The sequence below is a fragment of the Asterias amurensis genome, chromosome 12, assembly GCF_032118995.1.
Source record: "Asterias amurensis chromosome 12, ASM3211899v1".
NCBI lineage: Eukaryota > Metazoa > Echinodermata > Asteroidea > Forcipulatida > Asteriidae > Asterias > Asterias amurensis.
The window spans coordinates 9,393,769-9,416,769 of NC_092659.1; the positions used below are offsets into that span (position 1 = coordinate 9,393,769).

General features: G+C 39.3%; 1 long non-coding RNA gene and 1 other non-coding gene across 2 annotated transcripts; one reads left to right on the forward strand and one right to left on the reverse strand.

The window, feature by feature from the left end:
* Window positions 1-2,090: 2,090 nt before the first annotated feature.
* Window positions 2,091-13,086, reverse strand: LOC139944997 (uncharacterized). Its single transcript, XR_011787042.1, has 5 exons — window positions 12,905-13,086; window positions 10,480-10,685; window positions 6,623-6,714; window positions 4,892-5,180; window positions 2,091-4,448 (listed from the first exon to the last, which is right to left on the reverse strand). It is a non-coding gene; the product is annotated as an uncharacterized lncRNA (long non-coding RNA).
* Window positions 13,087-22,481: 9,395 nt separating this feature from the next.
* LOC139945678 (U6 spliceosomal RNA) lies at window positions 22,482-22,551 on the forward strand. The gene has a single exon (XR_011787151.1). It is a non-coding gene; the product is annotated as a U6 spliceosomal RNA (small nuclear RNA).
* The last annotated feature ends 450 nt before the right edge of the window (window positions 22,552-23,001 follow it).

The following is a 23,001-nucleotide window of genomic DNA, read 5'->3' on the forward strand; positions in this document are numbered from 1 at the left end:
AAGACAGATTCAGGGGTTTCACCACAACATATCTCTTAACTATAGACCTTACTTAAAACACAGAGTTTGTGACAAGTCTCGAAAGATCATAAGGACAGAAGTAATTTAAAATGGAAGATGTACACAGTATAATCATGTGCTTGTTTCAGTTAAAAAGTATTCTAGTTGTTAATACTGTTACCCACTGCTCAGGACTCAATCATCTGCCTCCAGCAACCTCGAAAGCCAGAACAAGCATAAAACTTGTCTTTATATGGTGTGAGATGGAAACTCAATGTACAAATGTACCAGACAGATAGATTAATGTTACCATACATATAGATGATGTTACAAAGTGTTTTCCTCTTGCTCTGATGTACTATGTACTGTACATGTACCTAACAGAACTTCACACAAAGTGCCATTCAAACCAGTCATGGCTAACAATGTACAGAAAATACATCAAATAGACTAAGTACGTATGGCAACATTAGTAGTTACAAGAGGGGCAGACATATAAAGGTACATTCTAAGAACCATGTGTAATATTTGCTATTGCAAGATTAATAGTCAAAATAGATAATTATGACAAAGATTATCACATCTGCACCGCCTTGATGCACTTATCGATACAGGTGCATCTGTGGATGTACATGTAACGAGTCGCTCTACAATTGACTGTATCAACAAACGCCTGCACACCCTGCTACAGTCCGTCGATACAAAACTCTTTGCAAATGGCTGACCCCATCAGTTACTGATATACATGTACTGTTAAGACATTACACAATGGATATTTTCAGCAGATACATTTAGTTCTACCCATTACCGTCCAAACAGAGTAAACCCACAGCAGGGAAGCATGTGCTTGAGGATCTTTCTATCCGAAGGTCCTCCAAAAGTACTCCAAAGTGATAATGGAAAGGAGTTCACAGGTCAATCCGTGGATACTAAACTCTTTGCCTAAGGCTCATCCTATTAATTACAACACGCTTGGCCATTCGCTACAAAGACATTACACCATGGATATTTTCAGCAGGTACATTTGGCTTTACCTATTACCGTCAGCGTTGTAGCCACGGTGGGCGGCGGTGGACAGGCCCGCCCAGCACTGACAATTTCCGCCCGGCACTTCAGCTGAAAAATAGACTGCCGCCCACCACAAAATTTCCCCCCAAATTAATAAAAAATTGAAAGTTCTACTGATATTGATCACATTGCAAGACTAAAATGTCATGTTTTTTCGTGTTTTGTCATTTTAAATGCAGTTTGTAATTTGTTTGAGCCAGAATTACGAGCAATTAAAACCTCAAACGTGTTTTCCCATGTAACTTGCCTCTTGTCATCTTGTGAAGTTTTCTTCAGGAAATGTGCCCTGACGTTTTTATTGAACGAACTATATATTAGTGTAGAAGGCGTACAGTCTATACAGGCTGACAGCAGTGCTGGTACCGTGCACATGTACACGATGTATGTATGTACATGTGGTGTACACCAGCGCGCTAGTGGTAGACCCTAGAGTGCACAACATGTACAAGTCTAGTCGTGAGGTTTTCGCGGGGACTTCACGCATTCCATGTACACACAAACAGTATTGCCACACAACAGTACGAGGGGGCTGTGTAAAGTCTAGTGTACGAGTTCGCGTGTCCCGGATGTAGGCATGTAAACACGTTCGCTTCGTCCACACGTGTGACAGGGACAGCGCGCTGGGTTTTTAACTTGAATGAGATCTGTGTATATATTATAAGATGGCCTCGCAACGTACGATAAGCTGGACGACTTTTTTGGAAAACGGGAAAAGATTGGAAGATGATATAAAAGTATCTCGTGCAGCTTCAGTTAGTGCTGAGAATGAAACTGTACCTGAGACTATCGAGACAGTTACTCCACCTTCAAAATTCAAGTTCAACTTCATCGCGGCGGGATTACAACAAGCAAATAGCAGAAACTATTTCAAAAACAGTCTGTTCACAACAAATGCATCACAATTATTTTGTATTAACACATTTTTGTAATAACAATTGTCATTATACTTAAAAAGTGTGATTCTTGAATCTTACATAATGTGCATTTGGCACGATTGGAATGTTAATATTTAGCCCTAAAAACAATCCTTACAACAAAGTTCGTGCGCACTGCTCGCAATTTCGGACCAAGTTTAAATTCAGCTGCGCCCACCACTAAAAATGTCCTAGCTACAACGCTGGACATTACACCATGGATTTTTTCAGCAGGTACATTTGGCTTTACCCATTACCGTCCAAACAGAGTGAACCCATCGCAAGGAGGCATGCTTGGACCTTTACTGTCCTGAAGGTCCTCCAAAGGTACTCCAAAGCGATAATGGAAAGGAGTTCATGGGTCATGTTGTAGTAGTCTTACAGTATTTTTCTTTGTTCTATCAAAATCGCCCAGGCGACCCACATATATTCGCTGTACACCGCCAGGTGAATTTCTCTAACTCCGCTCACACATGTGTATATAAAACTTGACTGCACACACACTCTCCAGTGATCGATTTCCCTTGTATGGCAGAGCAAATTGCTACACAAAATCTATCAATTGCTACTCAAAAATTAGGACTTGCTGCTCAGTATTGGCATTCGGTGTGCACATACCAAGCTCAGTCTAAATATTTGCTATGCAAAATTACTGAACAAAATCGTACTCCTGCTCTCTCTCTTTCTCTCTCTCTCTCTCACACGTATCTTTTGGATTCTTGGATGAGGTCACAATCATAGCCGGCTTGTTCTTGTTTGTATGTACACCTTTGTGTATTGTCTAACTTTATCCCCAGTTCATCATGGTGAACATGTATTTCCCAAATTTAAAATTTTTACTTTCTAAACTACAGGTGATTCTCGATCACTCTGTCACAGATCAGACTATTTTCACACGAAAGAGCTTGTGGTCGGCGTGCTGCACTAGTCACCTGAACCAATTAACTTGACAAAATTTCGTCATTCTCGTTAGCGAGCTGATGTACATGATGTTCCAGACCACCAACTGCCAGGATTCAATTGATCATACCTTCTTATTTTTAAGGCATTACACAGTATGCACAGAAGTTCAATGAACAAAACTATAAATTATTGCGTGGTGAAATTACAAACTAACAAACTTACATTGATCAGCACACTTCAAGGTTTGAATGCGAGGCGATATGTGCGACATAAAAAGTCAATAAAAGCAGAATTTTGCCAATAACTTGTCAGTCTGTGAGTAATCAGGGTATCTGCACACATCAAAAAGCAAAATTTAAGACTTTTTAAGATCCTTAGTGCCACCCTGACCGAAAATTAGTGAACAAAGCAGGGCAGAAACAGTTCTACAGACAACTTAATTTTCTACACACAGCATTATTTGGTTCACTACACGCTTCACCAGTTTTGTGTATTTCATTGATGCTTTTAAGGCCTTGAATTTTGCTAGTTCATTTTTAGACGTTTTACAACTATTTAGGGATCTGCAGAAACCCTAATAATACACAGAACCTATAACTGTTTGCAGAACCTGGATCATGAAAATACCTTGTTTCTAACATATTGAGCCTTGGTTTCAACATTTGAAGTGCACGAAAGATTTTGACATCCCATTCTATTAGCCTTTGTGAGGTAATGGTGGCCACTATAGGAGTGCTCTGTTTTGGTTTGGGTGTATACAGACAAGTTAGGGAGCGTCTCAAAAGTCGGGCACGTTCCTAGCGCAAAAGAACGTTCCCGCATATGCCCGCAGGATCGCAACATCATGACATTAGGAACGTTCTAACATGAGATTGGACGCGGTCACGCATTTGGAACGATCCAAAAGATCGCTCTGGCGGTCCAAAGGACCGGTCCAAGTAAAGCGGCGGGGATACTCTTGCGATCCAAAAAGAACGTTCCTACCGTTCCGACTTTTGAGACAATCCCTTACGCCCAAACCAAATAGTGTTATAATATTGTGTCCACCAAATCTCAATGTGGCTAATTGAATTATGGTTTCTATAATTGCTAAAAAGTGTGTTGGTATATAAACAATATATTAATTCAAACAGGGCTCACCCCATGCACAAGCTAGAATATTGGGCGGATACTCACAAAGTGAGTGCTGATATGATATAATTGAGCCCTGAAACTTCAAATCAAACTTTTTAAGCTTCAAGATATAAAAACATTTAGAATGCTCAAGACTGTACAGTAGGGCTTTTATAACCAAGAAAAACACGGAGTAGAAAACTCCAATATTAGGGCTAAAATGCCCTATAGTTTTGAGAAATTCTGAGAAGAGCCCTGTCTGATTTTAAAAAGTGTCACCTCTCCCTTATTGCGTCACTGCATTTCATCTTGGTTACTGGTGGCTCATGACGTACTGGATGACTCTGCCGAGTGCATCTGCTCGTAGATGACCGGACACCATCACACCTGGAACCGAAGACTGGAGCTGTAACTGTGTTAAAACCCGTCAGCAAACCCAAGTAGAGAATACTGCAGACAGAAAAGACCAAGAATCTCATCAAAAATAGTACACTTTATGACCTGGGCCCAGTTTCATCAAGCCTGCTAACACAAAAACCACACACACAAAAAGCTTGCTAAGCACAAACAAATCTTGCTTAACAAAAAAATAGGTTATTAGCCAAAAACATAAATTTACCCATTGAAGTGATTGGTATCCCACACATTTCTTGATAAGCAAAGGAATTTGCCAGGCATTATTTTCTACTGAACAGCTTTATATGAAATTGGGCCAATATCATAGAGCTGCTTATTTCAAAAATGGACATTATATTTAATTTAGACTTGAGTTAGAGAAGCATCTCGCCTGTTGCACCGATGCAATAAATTATTCCCTGCCCTCAAGCACGCTATATTAATAAATGATGAGGGAATCTGACAAACGGTACTACTAACAAAGACACTGAACGCACCTACAAGTTTTCTCCCATCATCTCCTTGGCTTTCCTCAATGATTGACGGGTTTATTCAGGACATCAAACTCCTCTCTTGTCCAATGTGTGTGTGAACAAACACAGTATGAACCTCTGATGTATGGAAGGATGACTACCCCAATGTGATACACGAGCCTGCATAAGGTTGAGACTGAATACCTTGACGAGAGTGGTCCAGACGAGATCTTGTAAGTAGTGAGTAGTGCCTCAACATGCAAGTAGCCACAGAGCGGCCCAATAATATACTGCTTTTCGTGTAAATGTACATCTGTAAGAGCAACAATAAAAAATATTGACAGTTTTTCATAACTGAAGCAATAATAACTCTATACTGATGATTGGAAAATGGACGATTTACTGATTTCAACTACAATATTGACTTGGTAGAGTTAGTCTGTCAGGACCCAACATATTGCGTACCCACAGAGCTCTGTCATGTAGTGTTTGTCATCAGTGCCCTAAAGCTAACCACAACTGTATTGTAAATGTTCACTTGCTTTGGCCTTTAACTTGAACTGCCAAAGCTCATCATTGGACACAGATGCAGTTAAATTCCCACAAGAATTAAAGTCTAATGTGAGATTAAGAGCCCCACTGTACACGACCCCCCGCATTATGATTGAAAACAGTTTTTCTTTTGTACCTTATGATCAAAAACAAAACAAAAATGTTGTGGTTTATAAAATCTGTGGCTCTTTAGAGCATGTCCCCACAACATTCTAATTACTATTTTGCAGAGGGATTATACATTCCTTCATTTAAAGACACTGGACACTTGTTTGGTAATTGTCAAAGACCAGTCTTCTCACTTGGTGTATCTCAACATGTGCATAATATAACAAACATCAATATAAACCACAAGGGAAACTGACTGGGTAAATTTGTAAATGATTTTGGGGGTTGAACAAAGAATTGACTAGAGTGGGATTCGAACCTACGACCTCCGGATTAACGGCACGTTAATCCGGAGGTCGTTGGTTCGAATCCCACTCTAGTCAATTCTTTGTTCAACCCCCAAAATAATATAACAAACCTGAGAAAATTTGAGCTCAATTGGTGATCAAAGTTGCCAGATAATAATGACAGAAAAAACACCCTTGTCACACAAAGCTGTGTGCTTTCAGATGCTTGATCCCTCAAATTCTAACTATGAGGTCTCATATCAAATTTGTAGAAAATTACTTCTCGAAAACTACGTTACTTCAGAGGGAGCCGTTTCTCACAATGTTTTATACTATCAACCTCTCCCCATTACTCATTACCAAGTAAGGTCTTATGCTAATAATTACTTTGAGTATTTACCAATAGTATGAAATGCCTTTAAACTCTATGAATGTTTCAGTTTGGAGTTAAACAAATACAAAAGGTCCTGTGAGAAAGTTGACATTTTGTATCATAATTTCCACACAAATCAAAGAATTATTACAGTAAAAGCTGGATAAGTTTTGAGATGTGCCCCCTTTCATCACATCAAAAGTTGATAAGAATTAGACAGTGCAATCTCCATACAATCTAAGATTTCATGTTTTCTTCCGAAAGGCTGTGTACAAATTGTGCCTTCAGGAAGTTCATGCTCTGTGGCTCTTTTGTAAACATGTGATGTCACAGGTCACATCGTCTATAGAGCTGAGTTTGACAAACACAGGAGAGCTACAATATAACTTTCATAAATGAGGTCAGATATAAGTTATAATTCAGTAATTTTTGTACCTTGATGTTGAGTAGACCCTTCTTATCTAGATCATAGGATCGTCGACTTCACCAAGCATCCAGTTAGCACCTAATTCTATCTCCGTAAGGACCTGCAAAGGCATTAACATAAAACAAACTGTCAATGAATACAACATCCTGAACACGACAAAAGATTATCAACTGATCAATCTCAATTGTTCTTGTGTTTAAAGGCAGTGGACACTATTGGTAATTATAAGCATAAAACCTTTCTTGGTGACGAGTAATGGGGAGAGGTTGATGGTATAAAACATTGTGAGAAACGTCTCCCACTGAAGTGCCGTAGTTTTCGAGAAAGAAGTAATTTTCCATGAATTTGATTTCGAGACCTCAGATTTAGAACTTGAGGTCTCCCAATCAACCATCTAAACGCACACAACTTCGTGTGACAAGGGTGTTTTTTTCTTTCATTATTATCTCGCAACTTCGATGACCGATTGAGCTCAAATTTTCACAGGTTAGTTATTTTATGCATATGTTGAGATAGACCAGCTGTGCAGGCTAGTCTTTGAGTAATTACCAATAGTGTCCACTGCCTTTAAATCCCCAAAACACTCCTGATGTACATTAAAGTATTTCTCACATCCTTCAAGCCAAGCTTTTAGCCAGCAATGCGTCCGGGCGTCTTTTGGACGCCCTATTTCATTTTTGGACGCCCCGAAAAACTGTCGGACGCCCTTGAAGACGCCCTGTTAAGCTTAGGCGATTAATCGAATTGTCGGCAAATCATGGTTTTGATGAAGTATCTTGATGTCTTCCCTAATTGAGACGTCTTGCAACCACAAAGGGCTGTTTAAAAAAATATAAAGTCCCAGAAACAACCACAAGATTCCACAATTGATCCTGAAATACCAGGGTTTCTTTGAAAAAAAAAACATCAAAAGACTCTAGCGCCCAGGCTGTCTCCCACAGACACTGCAGAAGTAACACAATGTATCATTTTACCTCCCCTGTGTGGGAGCCTTGTGCGCCGCCTTGCCGCCGAACTGCAGACCACAATGGGATCATATTACACAAACCACAACCCATCCACAACCGTTTTATGAATGAAAGGTCACCCCATGTGCATTATGGATGCTTATTGGTTAGCTAGAATGAGATGGGCGGGATCTAGCTAAATATGCACACATGTAAGAACAGTCATGTGCAGTAGACACTTTAAAAAGACACTTTATGTGTGTGTAATAGAACTCTATTGTGTAACTGAAAGGCCCATGTTCACACCATGGGTAGACAGTACACCCCACAGATCCATACCCCGATTTGTAATTATATGTTGAAATTGGGCGTTGTAAATATGCCAGAATTTTAGGCTAAAAATATAAATGATACTATTTTGATGACATAGTGTGGGATAAATACAGGCATGCAACTGCCCGATGAAAAAAAAAGAGGAAACTTTTCGAGACCCACAATGGTACCCTAAAAAGTGTTGAGGTTTTTTATGCTCTTAGGTTCATTGTTAGCATGTAAGACAAAGTGGAGTGTTTTATACAACTAAAATAACATGGAAAAAACACCTTGCCTATGTATGCACCGTAATTAAGTTGAGGAAAACTAACTATTGTTGTCCAGATAATTATAATTTGCATAAAATTATTATTCCCCCCCCCCTCCAAAATAGAAAAAAAAAAAAAAAAAAAAAAAAAATCTTTTTTTTTTTTTTTTTTTGGGGGGGGGGGGGGAAGAATAATAATTTTATGCAAATTTCATAACTACCTGGGAAACAATAGTTACTTTTCCTCAACTTAATCAACTCCCGATGCTTTGCCACCTTACAATGGTCGGTGCGAGCCACTTGTCCCCGCTTGCAGTCGTTAAATCTCCCTCTTGCACACCACACAATATGCCATTGCTGGCTTGTCCACTTTCCGGACGGTTTCGGAGAGCAGTTTACCATCTACGTCTTTTTTTTCCCAACCAGAACCACTTCCGGGTATTTTTTACTCCTTTATCTATGGCTTTAATTTGGCCAGGTACCACTCGGTCCCGCTCTAAAATATAATTTCTTTTGGATGTCATTTTGACGGACGTTTGAAGATGCGACTGTTTCGTAACGCAATGTGAGACAAGCACACAGTATACATGTACGTTTGGTAACTAACTCACATACATGTACAACACGTGTATACTATTGCAAAACAGCGGGACCAGACGAAGACACGACCTTAGACTCATTTCAAGGCTGTATAATAACTTGGTTTAGCACACAACTCGCCCGCGCCACGGGGTGCGTTCCACTGTTCCAGATTTTTCGACCGTAAACACGGCTATTAATGACCGCACGCAGTGTGTAAACGTATGCGTTGCTTGCTGTGGGCTTTAGATTGACCATGCAGTAGAATGGATTGCGTACCGAGGCAGAGGCCAGACCATGCGTTACGATGCATTGTTGTATTTGTCTTAAGATCGCGCTAACCGCGGAATGTCTTTTTTTAGCGCTAATCATATTTTTAAAAACGCGGAATTCCGCGGAAACGCGGAAGAGTTGCATGCCTGTAAATAAAAGAAATATGCTCAAGCTTACTGAACCTTGTATCTGGCCATTGAAAAAACAAACATAAATTTGATCAGACTCAATACCAGTTAGGCCTATTGTAAGCAAAACGAAAGAAATACCCAAATTGCTACTACCTGCCAGCTGCATGTTTCTGCGAGATACAATGTACAACCAATTTATCTTATACTGTCGCCCATTCATTGTTTGCCAGCAAGGGTATCAAATTTCACGTCAGACACCCGAGGTTTTCATTTCACACACAATTTATTTTGTCATATGAATGGTTGTAGCCTACTTCATCATGGGGAAAGGAAAATCACAAATTTCTTCCAACATCTTGCCAGAAAGTCACCCGATCCAGTGTCGAGTGACCCGAGTGACTGTTCTAGCAGTGATTTTCCTGACCCCATGCAACAACCGGGACCCTCAGGGCAAAATAACAGCTCGTCCCACTCCCATTGTGAGTTCGACTTCCCTGATTCGAACCAAGAGACAAGCCAAGTCTCCCAACTGATGTCGATTCCAGTGACAGCAACCAACATCAGTCTGTACCATGCCCATCTAAAAATAAAAGGGTAAAGAACACAAGATCTAGAAGAGTCCTCCCCAAAAAACAAAAGACAGTGGAAAAGAAATTTGTCCGTACATGGTTGGCTACCCAAAGCATACGTTGAGTTGAGCACACTGTAGATGCAATAGCTCTGTGGTACATGTCATGTACCTGGCTACATGATAGCTGAAAAATTTTCCCCAAAAATTTGGACGCCCTGTTTTTCAATCAAGTCAAATTTGGACACCCTATTTTCAAATCCTGGCTAAAAGCTTGCTTCAAGCAATCTTGAATCATCGATTCTGATGGTCGATCCAAGTGACATGTCAAACCTGGCACTTTTTTAAGTTTGCTTGAAGATAATTTTCTTATCACGCGCGCACTCATGCAATATGGAAATGCACTGACCCCTTGCATAATACGTCAAACTGTCAAGAAGAACTATCCCCCCACCCTCCCCCAAGATCAAAAGGAGGCAAATCATTGGATGAAAGCCGTTCTTTGTGGTGTTTAGTGATTTCTGTAGCCCCCTCACACAACACACCTTCGAACAATGCACGTCATTTTGGGAGTCAAATTTTTGTTTGCATGTTTTCGCAAGGTCTTGACTCCCAAAATGTCGAATAGGATACGCGTGTTCGAGTGTGCTGCACACTCTGCATTGAGTCTACATGTATATCCAACTCAACACTCAGCCTTCGGCCTTTGACTTTTTCAGTTTTGGAACGCAGAAGCACTGTATTTTTCTGTTCCACACTCACTTGTGCAAAAACTAATCATACCTACTCGTATTTAACAAGTATGAATGCGTCCTCCTTGAAAGTTGGTTACTTCTAAGCTGACAAGTTCTAACATGTTGACTTCAATGAGCTGCAGCAAGACCAGCTGTACCAGCACCAACAACCGCCAAGCCTGGGCCTTAACACATACAGCCATCATTCAGAGACGTAGCATTGACTGTCAATGATGACTAGTCGTTCGATCTGGTTCAGCTGCAATGATGTTGAAAATAATGGTGTCATTCCAACATTTTATTTATTGGTTGGCTTTTTGATTAATTATAGGCAGTGGACACTTTTTGTAATTACTCAAAATAATTATTAGCATAAATCCTTTTGTAATGAGTAATGGGAAGAGTTTGGTAGTATCAAACATTGTGTGCAACGGCTCCCTCTGAAGTGGAGTAGTTTTCGAGAAAGGTAATTTTCTTAGAATTTGATTTCGAGACGTCACATTTAGAAGGTGAGGTCTCAAAATCAAGCATCTGAAAGCACAACTTGGTGTGACAAGGGTGTTTTTTCTTTCATTATTATCTCGCAACTTCGATGACCGATTGAGCTCAAATTTTCACATGAGTGAGAAGACTGGTCTTTGACAATTACCAATAGTGTCCAGTGTCTTTAACCTTTAATATATCACTAAGACTTACTGTCAGTATAAACAAGTATTACCATGGTGATTTATAGTGTGACATCACACTTTACCAAGCATGATTTTTAAGACTGATTTACATGCAAGATCAATCTGTCCATTATCTGTCTGAGATATTTGTGCAATCGCAGGTGCATTTTTGCTGATCAGGGATGGAACAACTCTTCCAAAAGGTTAAAAGAAGCTCAGACAAAAATCTCAAAATACCAAATGCACCCCGACAAAATGTGCCGCGCCCAGACAAAATCGTTGTGCGCCCAGGCAAAAAAATATCACGCCCGGACAAACAAAATTGAAAAACACTTCATGTCGAACACAAACCACCATTCGATGCGCTGTATCACATACCTTTTTGTATATAATAATAGTGTGCAAAGACTGGTACCCAGATCTCGGCTATTTCGTAACGGCATTACGTATGCATTTTTCTCTGTGGCGCAGGGCATCCCGACTACCATTTGACAACAGCATGGTATTTAGACTTGATTCCAAGTCTGTGAATCGTGCGGTTTAGTCGCCCTGATATATTATTGACTGAAATAGCGCCCTCTCGTGAATTAACATCCGTCATTAGAGCGTTTTTAGAGCGTGGCAGCAAATCTACGGGGAAATTCTTGTCGCTGAAGAGAAATTACCGCACCCTCAGACTTGAAATTAAGTTTATGTGGTATGAGGAGACCGATCAGAGATCGAAAAATACACGGATGTAAGTGTGAAACTCAAATTTTTTTTGGGGGGGGCGATCGTGCAAACAGTGGTTTTGTTCGTTCTGAAATGATTTGCGCAAAATTGTTTGCACAATCAGTTGATCTTGCTGGAATTGTTTGTGCAACTGCCGATCATGCAGGAATGGTTTGTGGTTTGTGTAGTTGGCTTATCTCATTGAGCATGAATAGTTTGCGCAATTTGCCTATAGTACAGGAGTTGTGTGCGCAATATGCCGATAGAAACAGAATAATTTGCGCAATTTGAAAACAGTGCAGGATAGGTTTGCGCAATTTGACAATAGTGCAGGATTGGTTTAGCGCCCGGACAAAATTTTAACCTATGGACAACCCTGTCTACATCATAATGGCCTTGCAATGGAAATGTGGAAAAGTTTCCTTATGGCGCCACCACTTTTTTATTCATTTTTACAAAAAAGGATATCTCATTGAGGTAAATAAAGGGTCCAGGCTCTGTACAAGCCTAGGCTTTTTCCTGGTGCCCTCCTCTTATCACCCTTTGTTCTTATGTCTTGTATGTTTTATGATTATTTATTGTGATATTTGGAAATAAAAAACAAACAAACAAACAAATTTACTATATTATTTCATATCAAATGAAAAAGTGGTGGCGCCATACAGAAACTTTTCCCTCATATTCCATTTAACAAAACAAACAATGGCCATGCACATAAAAGTTTTATTTATAAACTCTGTGACTGTATTGTCACGGCATGGTAATGTCATGGTAATGTCAATGATTAAATGACACTTTGAAATCATGAAAACAATCGAAGCATGAAGTTGAGGCTACACGTGCAAAATGAAACTGGATGGCGTCAGACACTCAAACCAAAGTTAAACCAAACCACCATGCACTTTAGTTGCGATAACGTCACCCTCCTCCCGACGGCCGGCACTTTCTACCTTACTGTCCTTTCTCTATGCTCTGTACATCCATTCCATGTACAGTACATGTACCTGCCAAATGGCGGTAGAATTTATTTAGAAAATAGTGTTAGTTCATGAGTTAATATTACAAACGGTGTAGTACTAGTAGTCAGTACACTACAAACCTGTCAGTGTGTCGAACACACTCTAGTCACGTGAATAATGACAATTTTTATACCGCCACTGCCAGCAGAATGAGCACCGACTGATTTCACATTTTGCGAAATTTAACGCTGCCAATTGCACCCTTCAGCAGAAGCCGCATGGAGAGAGAGCCAGAGTTATTGTTTTCGAATTCGTTGTATGTGGTTGTTGTCGTCCATCCGCTGCTGTGGTAGTCTTGGTCCCAAGACCATTGGTGTTGCGCGGTCACACACAACCAACGTTCCGATTATGCACGGCAAAAACTGTCCACGCTTGTAATGAACGAACGCTAGCGGGCGCTGTTTCTCTGATTTACGGATCTCACCATGTCCTGTGCTCACCATGGTCTTGGATATTTGCAAATTGAAGGCGTGGCCAGACTATGTAAATTACTTTTAATGCATGCAATATTCATATCATGTGACGAATTGAAGATGACTATTCAAACTAGATCGAGTCAAAGGTCAATATGATCGGCGGTCTATTTTTAATAATCTTTGCCCAACTAGTGATTCCGTGGTCATTATAGGCCTATTAAAAGGAAAACAGTGAAATTTTAAGTATAGGTACCTATTCAGATTATGGATACGTGACGATTTGAAATCGTAAATAATGGTCAAAAATCGAACGTAAAATTAGCATTCAGAGAGTCCGTGTATCGGACGCTGTATGGCCCCACGGCGTGGAGCAATCCGAACATGAAATAAGCCTTGTGGAATATCACGTACCGCCCATGCCGTGTCTCGTGGGGTTGAAGGTGTTAAATCCCAGGCGCTATGAACTCCCAGCTTGCGGGTGTCGAATCCGTTGTTTCTTATGATCGCAACGTTCCAATATGCTCCATTTTAATTCATGGCCCCTAATTTCTTTTTGTTATGAGTTTTCAGGTAATTTTGATGATGTCAAAACCTAGGAATATCGCATATTGTTATATTGACAGTATTATTGTGTGAGTAGCTTAAAAAAATTATGAGAATTTTTTATAAAAGGTTTAAATAAAAATAATGCTAAAACAAAATTCCCTCAAAGCATAATTTTGTCAAACAAAGTATTATTTTTTTAATTCTGTGAATGAAGAGTTATTTTTGAGGTAATGATTAAACTGGGCAACTAGTGGAATTTAATGACCCGACTATTCGCCTCAAATAACTGGGAGTTGAATAGCAGTAGTCGCCGCTGGACAAGCAATCAAAACTCGAAATTTCTCATGAGTTATTCCAAAAGATATTGTTACGACTACATTCCCAAAAAATGTTATTTGGTTACGTTCCAAGCTACGCAGCTACTCGGCTACGTTTACGTTCCAAGATACGCTTAGGTCTACGTTCCTTCAAGTTACACTATAATATCAAAAGGTATGTTTTCAAGCCCGAGTCAAGCTACGCTTACATTCCAAGATACGCAGCTACGTTTACGTTCCAAGATACGCTTAGGTCTACGTTCCTTCAAGTTACACTATAATATCAAAAAGTACGCTTCCAAACCCGAGTCAAGCTATGCCTACGTTCAAAGATACGCAGCTGCGTTTATGTTCCAAGATGCTACGCTTCAGTCCAAGATATGCTTACGTTCCAAAAGATGTCAACGTTCCAAGCTACACAGCTACTCAGCTGCGCTTACAGATCTGCTTACGTTCCTTCAAGTTACGCCATAATATCAAAAGGTACGCTTTCAATCCCATGTCAAGTTACGCTTACGTTCCAAGATACGCAGCTATGAATTATGTTCCAAGATATGCTTACGCTCCACCAAAAGATACTGTTACGTTCCAAGCTACGCAGCTACTCAGCTACGCTTATACACTCCAAGATACTAATAGGTTACGCTACAATATCAAAAAGTACGCTTTCAATCCCAAGTCAAGCTACGCTTACGTTCCAAGATATGCAGCTACGGTTACGTTTCAAAATACGTTCTCACAAAGATGCTTTTGAATCCCTCAAGATTTCCTTCCCCCAAGATTAAAAAACTTTCACTGTGAATAACACTACAGGGCCCACCAGTTAATATCTGTTTGGCAGAAAATACTGTACACAATTTCTTTACTATCCAAAAATTTACTTGGGCACTACAAAATTTCAAATTTAATTAAAAATTGGCTGGCAACCAGTTTCTGCTAAGCAATACTATTTTGTGCTAACTATAAGCAAATTGTTTAGCCAATACAGGCTTCATCAGTGTGGGCCCTGGCACGTCGGGAGCATAACGCCACGATCGCATTTCAAGCTGCATATCATGGCAATGCAGGTGTCTGGATCTGGACATTATACACAGAAATGTTTGTGCTGGTACCACAAACCTTTCTTTATCGTATTTCCACCCTGTGTCAAAGTTTCAAATCCTACTGATCTGGACATTATTATACTCCGATAAAAACATATATACCCACACACAGAGTAAAGCAAAAGTCATGCAATGGAATTACTGCATGCATTGTACACTACATGCACAACACTGATGAATTATTCATGAGCCAACCGCAACGCAGCCTCTGATTGGCTCCACCGGAAAGTCGGGGGAGATTTGCCGAAAAACAATAAAAAAGTTAAGACCCGTCGTTGCAAATATTCAAGACCATGGTGAGATCTAAATCAGAGAAACAGAGCGCCCGCTAGCGTTCGTTCATTACAAGCGTGGACAGTTTTTGCCGTGCATAATCGGAACGTTGGTTGTGTGTGACCGCGCAACACCAATGGTCTTGGGACCAAGACTACTGCTGTGGTGTGTGTGGCTGCTGCATGGTGGTATAAGGCATGCAGCGCACATGTGATCCCTAGATCAAACTCTAACTCTCCATTGGTTGATTTTCCGTGACCCATGACCCCCATCAAAGTTTTGTGCACATGATTGTGTTCAATCATCAACCAGACTCCTCGCAGGTGGTATGTGTGACGAGTAGAACTATATAAAAGCTCTATGGCCGCTATACGATCTTTTATAGTATGTTATAATAATGATTTTTAACGAAATATTTTTCTTTTGGAGCCCGGGGGGGGGGGGGGTGGGGGAGAGTTCGATGCTTATTTTGTTATAAGCATGTGCCATGATCTGTGTTGAACATGGGTTGTTGCTTAGATTTACTCCAAGAGTAGGCATAGGTGTTAAAAAAAAATACAATCTGAAGTCCCAAATGAAATTAATTTAATTTGGTAGGACCATAGGACAGAGTCGGGTAAAGTTGATGGCTCAATACTGCCTTGCACTCCACAGTTATCCATCGGGGCACTGTGGGAATTTGAAGTTTGGTTGTCCCTACTGCATGGGTTTTCCCTGGAATACTTATCCCACATCTTGAAACTGAAACTCCTTCATTTTCTTCACACCTTGTTCAGATGCTGAACAGGCTTTTGACAAGAATTATCACCGGATGTATAGATAGGCGGTACTTGAAAGCGCTGGGCAACATGGGGGCCCGTGTGGGGACTTTTTCCCTCGACAAAAATATGCGACCGGCAAACAAAATGCGAAGGTCACTAAACAAATAATGCGACGAGGGGAGGCTAATGGACAAAATGCAACGGAAAAGAAAATGCGATGGGTCCATTTTGGGCCTATTTCTATTTTCATAATACAGACTATAATAGATAAGTTTCGTCCAGACTATTGTTAGCATTCAAGTTATATGCGTCCTGTTGTGTATGAAACTTCCATTTTGATCCCTCCATAACCATGCCGCAAAGCGGAAGTCTTTACAAAATGTAATACAAAATGTGTTACATTCTGTTACATGTTGTTACAATCGCACCAATGTACAACAACGACTGTCGTAAAATCCATGAACACTTGGGCGATGAAAATTATTACTCTTTCCAGATATAGGTCCCAACAACGAACGTTACACAAAAGGCCTGAGCAAATAAATGATGCTCAAAAGTGAAAACAAGCACAGAGAAGAAAAAGGTGAAATACTATACAGACACGTTTTAGTGTTATATTACACTTCCTTTGCTTCATTAAAGAGCATAATATGTAGGGGTAGGGTTACGTATCCTTTGCCACTGGCTTGCTACTCAGCGGCAAAATCTACCCAGCTGTTCAGAAGACGTTTCGTGTCAAAGGGATTTCGCAACTGGGAGTAAGGCTCATGGTTTTATGAGGAAAGTGAAACGTACCAGGCCCAAACCCCATGTCGGATGGTTTTATATCACCCCCTATAACTTGCCTCCTGGTTAAAAAAAAAATTAATAGTATGGAACTTGTAGTGCATCGATTGTTTCAAAACTTGCACACCGCCATCCCCTACTTTCACTGGCGATCATCAACGCTGCTGTGGGCTGTAAACAACATTATTAGGTCTAGCGGGAACTCGTGTTTTGTCAAAATTAATATCATGCAATGTCAGGCGTTGCTGCATTGTATTGTTCTACCCTAAATTTAAAAGAATTGTAATAAAGTAGGCCTACATAACCGTAATTACACGCAATCACTGAGCTGCTTCCATATCTAACTTGCCTCCGAGTATTATGACAAGACATGAACCAAAAGCACAATCAGCTCAGTTTCGCCTCCACCATTGACTACAGCAATCCACTCACAAAAAGACCATGCACTCGCCATTTCTTCCTCGGAACTCGCACAGTCAAGTAACGAATTAGCAATAGCCTTAGCTAGAAATATAGTGATAAACAATAGACCGCAGCTTCAGTGATACACTGCAGCTGTTGTGTGCTATACAGAGTTAAGTTAAGCCTGTGTACAGACAAATCAAACTGGCTAATCCATTGTATCCCTCATGTTGACAACTTGGTCAGTAACCCTACACTTTGACAGTTTACCGCCGCCCTTTGGTAACATTATCAGTGTGTTGAGACCTACGTAATTAACAGAATGTCTAGGCGTCAGTAACGATGAATGGAATTGCCTCCATGCCCTGACCTGACCATGAACAGCCCTGGAGGGCATTCAAGAATGGCGAAACTGAACATGCTGCTGCGATGATGGTCATCCCTGCTAGGTAAGTTTTATATAAATTTCTATCTAACTTTTGCTGCCCATGCTTTACTTTTCTCAAAAACTAGTTTTACATCCATGATAAACCGTACTCTCTCGAAAGTGGACTGTGACAAGAGATAGGGAAGGGGGTGTGCAAGTCTTATCAATAATATTAACAAATTCAATCCTGAAGATTTGACTAAAATCTTCAATCAAAGACATTCAAACAGCTGTTGATGTTCCTTACAATATTAGGATGCAATATACATTTACAGTAGTTTCCTATCTTTTGAAATTACCCATGCAGTCTATATGACTTATAAAGTTTTTTTAATTGAATTGAGTTGAATCGAAGCAACTAGTGACATGTTTACAAAATATCGACTTCTTGTGCATAGAGCAAGGTGTGTTGTGCTCATGTTATCAGAAAACCATGGAGACAAAATTACCCATACCGGCACTGGGTGCAATTAAAGGTTTCTTTTTGTAAATAAAATCTTGCTTGATGATCGATGAACCCAACATCCAACATCGTGTCCGGCCGGGTACGGTGGAGGTCGCAACTGCCACTGTGGGATGTCTTTCCTCTCCTGGGGATATTGCCCTAGTATATAGTAGTTTGGGGACAGAATCCGTGAGCATGGTATATATAATGATCTTATTACAGTTCCTTGATCATGGTCCGATAAGTTGGCTCCGTGCTGCACCTGTAGGAACAAGCACCCGTAAGGACTGGACTGGCGCAAAAGCCAATGACGGTAAACTTGAATTGTTGTTTATATCAGGCATGCAACTTTTTAGCTGATCGGCTGATTTCCTCCTTTTTATTCAAAAGAGCGCCATAGAAAACTGAAAAACACTTAACGTATAAAAGTAAATTATGCACGGCCATTTCCTCTTTGTTATTGCAATTAGAAAGTTGTTATCTGTGATTCGCAGTGGCTTTTGCCTTCTATAATATTATAGAGTCCCCAATCCCACACTGTCCCATGAAGAAATATACACACTCAAACATTCACCTAAATTCGAGCAATTGTACTAAGTATTCCCGTGAATGGAAAAACCGGCAGTGGGCATTGAGCAACAGTTGGTGGCCAAACCTGCAAGTTCCTCTGATGTAGAACGAAACACCTAATGTCGTGCCAGGTGTGGTGGTGGACATAAGAGGGCGCTATTTACATTTAGCGGTGAGCATCTCTCGATAAATAAGCCACGGTTTGAGACAAACCGCGGATCGTGGACACCGTGCAATTGGGATAGCGCCCTCACTGTTTTGTTCAGTTTGACATTAATCTTTTTAATCCTAGCCCCGCGGCGTGACAAAATCTGAAATGTTCACGAAGTACACACATGATTATTTTTTACTTATTTGTGTAGGCACTTAGTAGTAAATTCATTATTAATTATGTTCTTTTTGTCAACATTTTCCCTGTTTTGGGTCTTTATGCTGCACAAATGCCTGTAATGGTTTTGAGACGAGTTTATAGAAAAAGGAAAAATACAAGAGAATGATACGAACTGTTCAATAATGATTTTTCTTTCATATTCCATCATGTTTTTCATAGATAATCAAAACAACATTACACGTTGTTTGTTCGTTTTTGTCTTTCAGAAAGAAAAAGCAAAGTGTTAATATTTGGATCTGCAATGAGAGTGACAGGTGAGCTGCATTTGTTTTCAATCGTCTTTTCAGATTTGTTTTATTTGATTTTAATATCTCATGAGGCCCTATTGTTACAGTTTGTCTTAAATCTTTCTGATTTGCTTCATTTCTTTTATTAGTTCTTCAACACTCAAAAGTGTTCCTTTAAAGTCTCATTTTTTTTGCAGAGTTAATGATCAAGTTTAGCTGAACTATTGTTATGCTAAACTGGTTCATTACAAATTTCAATGTAATCTTAAAATCAAAGTACAAGTAAACAACTTTGGAGCCCAGTGATTTTCATTGTAGTTCATTCTGTTACATTTTTGGTTTCAGAGTGTTATAATTATTTTAAATAACTGTATCGTTTGTGTTTTAATTTTTGTTTTAGTTTGTCTCCTGCTGTCATTTTGTAAGTGATGGTCTCAAAGTAAAACAAAAAAAAACCAATTTAACTTTGAACTTAACCAAACCTAGAACTATTTATGTTAGTCTTTCAAGATGTTAATAGGGAATGAGCAGCTTGGTGAATGGGATCAAGTGAGGATACGCAGGTAAGTTGAAAACTTGGTTTCGAAAATCATTCTTTTAAAGGGTCTGGATACCTTTTGTAGGGCAAAAAAGACAATGTCCATAGATTAATATTTACACGGTTTGAAGATAATGATAGTAGATAGCTTCTTTGAAAATATTACTTGCTGAGGTGATGTTGTTTTTAAGAAATTAGTAAACCAATGTCATGAAAATAATTTGGGTCTTAGCGATCATGAGACGAAAATTATGTTGGCACTTAAAAACATATTTTCATGACATTGTTTTACTTATTCTCAAAAAACTACAGAACCTCGGCAACTTTTATTTTTATCTTCAAACGGTGTATGTTTAATGTAAACCTGTGGACATTGTGTTTTGTGTTAAAAAGTACATGAATCCTTTAAAATGGTTCAATTTGCATTTAATTTACATTCAGACTGTCTCACACCGTTATTTTCAAACTGTTGCATATTGTTTAATTTTAATTGTCTAAAATGTTTTTAACTGTTGTAAAAGCAAAGTGAAACAGTTTAAACACAATGCTACTAAGGTTTTTCTGATTTTCTTGTTGTTTACTTTGCTTTGTCAAAGAGATAGTCGCATGGCGAAAATTGTGGGTTTTTTGTGTTTTTTTTAAAATACAACTTCGCCCCAAACCAGGCTAAAGCAAATCTTTGTAGGGGCTGACTTTTGAGATTACTTTTTGTCAAAGTATAACTAGTCTTGAGTGTTAATATTCATCTTCAGTTCAAGCTGCGTGCAGTGGATATAGAGGCATCAAAGGAAACATCAGAGGTGAGTTGAAATAATTATTTGTTGACATTTATTTCCAGATTGAACTCGATAGATTCACTGTGAAAAAAATCCTTAAACTTGACGGTGCTCTACCTTGCAGCTAGGATGCCAGGTAAAGTGCAGTAAATTTCACGGTGGAAGTTTACAAAACTTCCACCATGAAGTTTACTACACATCACCTGGCACCCTAGCTGCCAGGTAAAGTGCCGTAAATTTTACAGATTTATTTTACAGTGTTGATTATTTTAGATACTGTTCCAGATTGTTTCTTAAAAAGGCGTCACACAAATTTATGAAACACTTAAAAGTGTTTCATAATTGTGTGTGACTCCTTTTTAAGTGTTCTCAATCTGCTCTGTGTTGGCCAAATTGCTTCATACATTGGTTCTAATGTTTTCATTTCGATTCAGTCTGTATCAAAATTGTGTATCAATTCTGATGTAATTTTTTGTTAGAGGAAAGTTTAAGTTGTCACAATGCGTGAATACTATTCATCTGATGGTTACTGTGATATTGATCTCTTTCAGAGGAAGGACAACTCAGACCAAAAAAAGTATTTACAAGAAGATCTTGTCATTTGGGACCAGCCTTCTCCTTGATTACAGATCATCTTGTATACAAATACCACGAGACCGAAAAGCGAGAATGATACTTCTACAGGTAAGAATAAGTAACTTGACTGTGACTTTAGACTTTCAATAATGACATGGTGTTGTATTCTTTGAGCGATTGGACAGAATGTAATAGAAGAGATGGCAACATATAGCAGCCCTGCCTGATGTTAAAGCACCAGCTATCTCTTCAGCAGAGACTGAAAGTTAAGAGGACCACAGTTTGCGTATGTACAGAGAAAGCTCTAGGTCTGTATGGAAGACTCAACAGATTCAAACAGAAAGCTAAGGTGCCTGATGTAAAGCACCTGCCAGTCAAGATGAGACAAGTTCCTGTAGAGAGTGCTTGTCGAGATGAGACAACTGCCTGGCAATCGAGAAGAAAATCACAGTCAGAGAAATACTTTCTTTGTGCTTGTGAGTCTTCACAGAAAAAGATTTTGCAGAAGATCCAGAGTTTAGCAAACACCTAAGGTGAGTTCAAGATGGTTCAAGGAATGCTTTCTTAGACATTTATTGAGAGAATGTCTGTATAAGCCTTCATCTACAAGAGTCCTCCAGGTTCTGCAAGCTCTGTCAGTAACTTGCACTGGCAGCAGTCTGATGTTTGTTGGTCTGTACTTAATTATGCACAACTGCTGCAGACACAATGGCTTGTTCAACACAGTGCAGGCATGGAGGCTATTGATATTGTAAAGCTCCCCTTTAATGACCTTTGTGTTTCCTCATTCAACCAGTTGTGCGCATTGACTGTGCCACTGCATGCAGTTGAAGGAAATGTGAATGTTGTTAGATTTAGACGTAATGCAACAAATAATTTATCATAAATGTATTATTTTATTACTCGGGGAGCTTAGAATGGAATATTTTAACAAATGTGTTTTAAAGAGGACATCTTTGTGAGTAGTTTGAACTAAAAAGTTTGAATAAAAAGCATTCAGAACTATTGGAAAGGTTGTGTGTTTGTTGTACAGAGACGGAGCAATGATTTGATGACTCTAAGCTAATTGCTCTATATAACTAGGAGGTGTTAATTAGTTAGTCGTGCTAGCTTCGGCTGCACATATACTAAAATTGGAACGATACAGAGAAGATTAGCATGGCCCCTGCGCAAAAGTTGCATTGCGTTCTTCTCTGTGAGCCGGAAACGCAAACTCTGGGGATTTTTTGCCCAATTATTAATAATTGGGCTACTAAAAGTGGAAAAAACATCAATTCTTTCCATTTTAGTGAATTTTTTGGCAAGATATTACTGTTTTTAGAAATGGCCGATTGAGTTTTCTAGTCCCTTTTTTGACATGTATGCATACCTCATGAATTAATCATTAATTATTTAAATTTCTTCCCTCTCTTACTTTGAGCCAATCACAGTAAAGCAGTGATAAATAGACATTTATTCCTAAATTTTGTTTAGGAAAGAGTAAAAAAGTGTAAAAGAAAGTGTAAAAAATTGAAAAAATCTGGTGGTCCTTCTTTGTTAACACACCTAATACGTCCTGGGTACTAAAAAGCATTCATTATAACCAAACGCCTGCAAAATAATGTTTTAAAGTTATAAAATTGA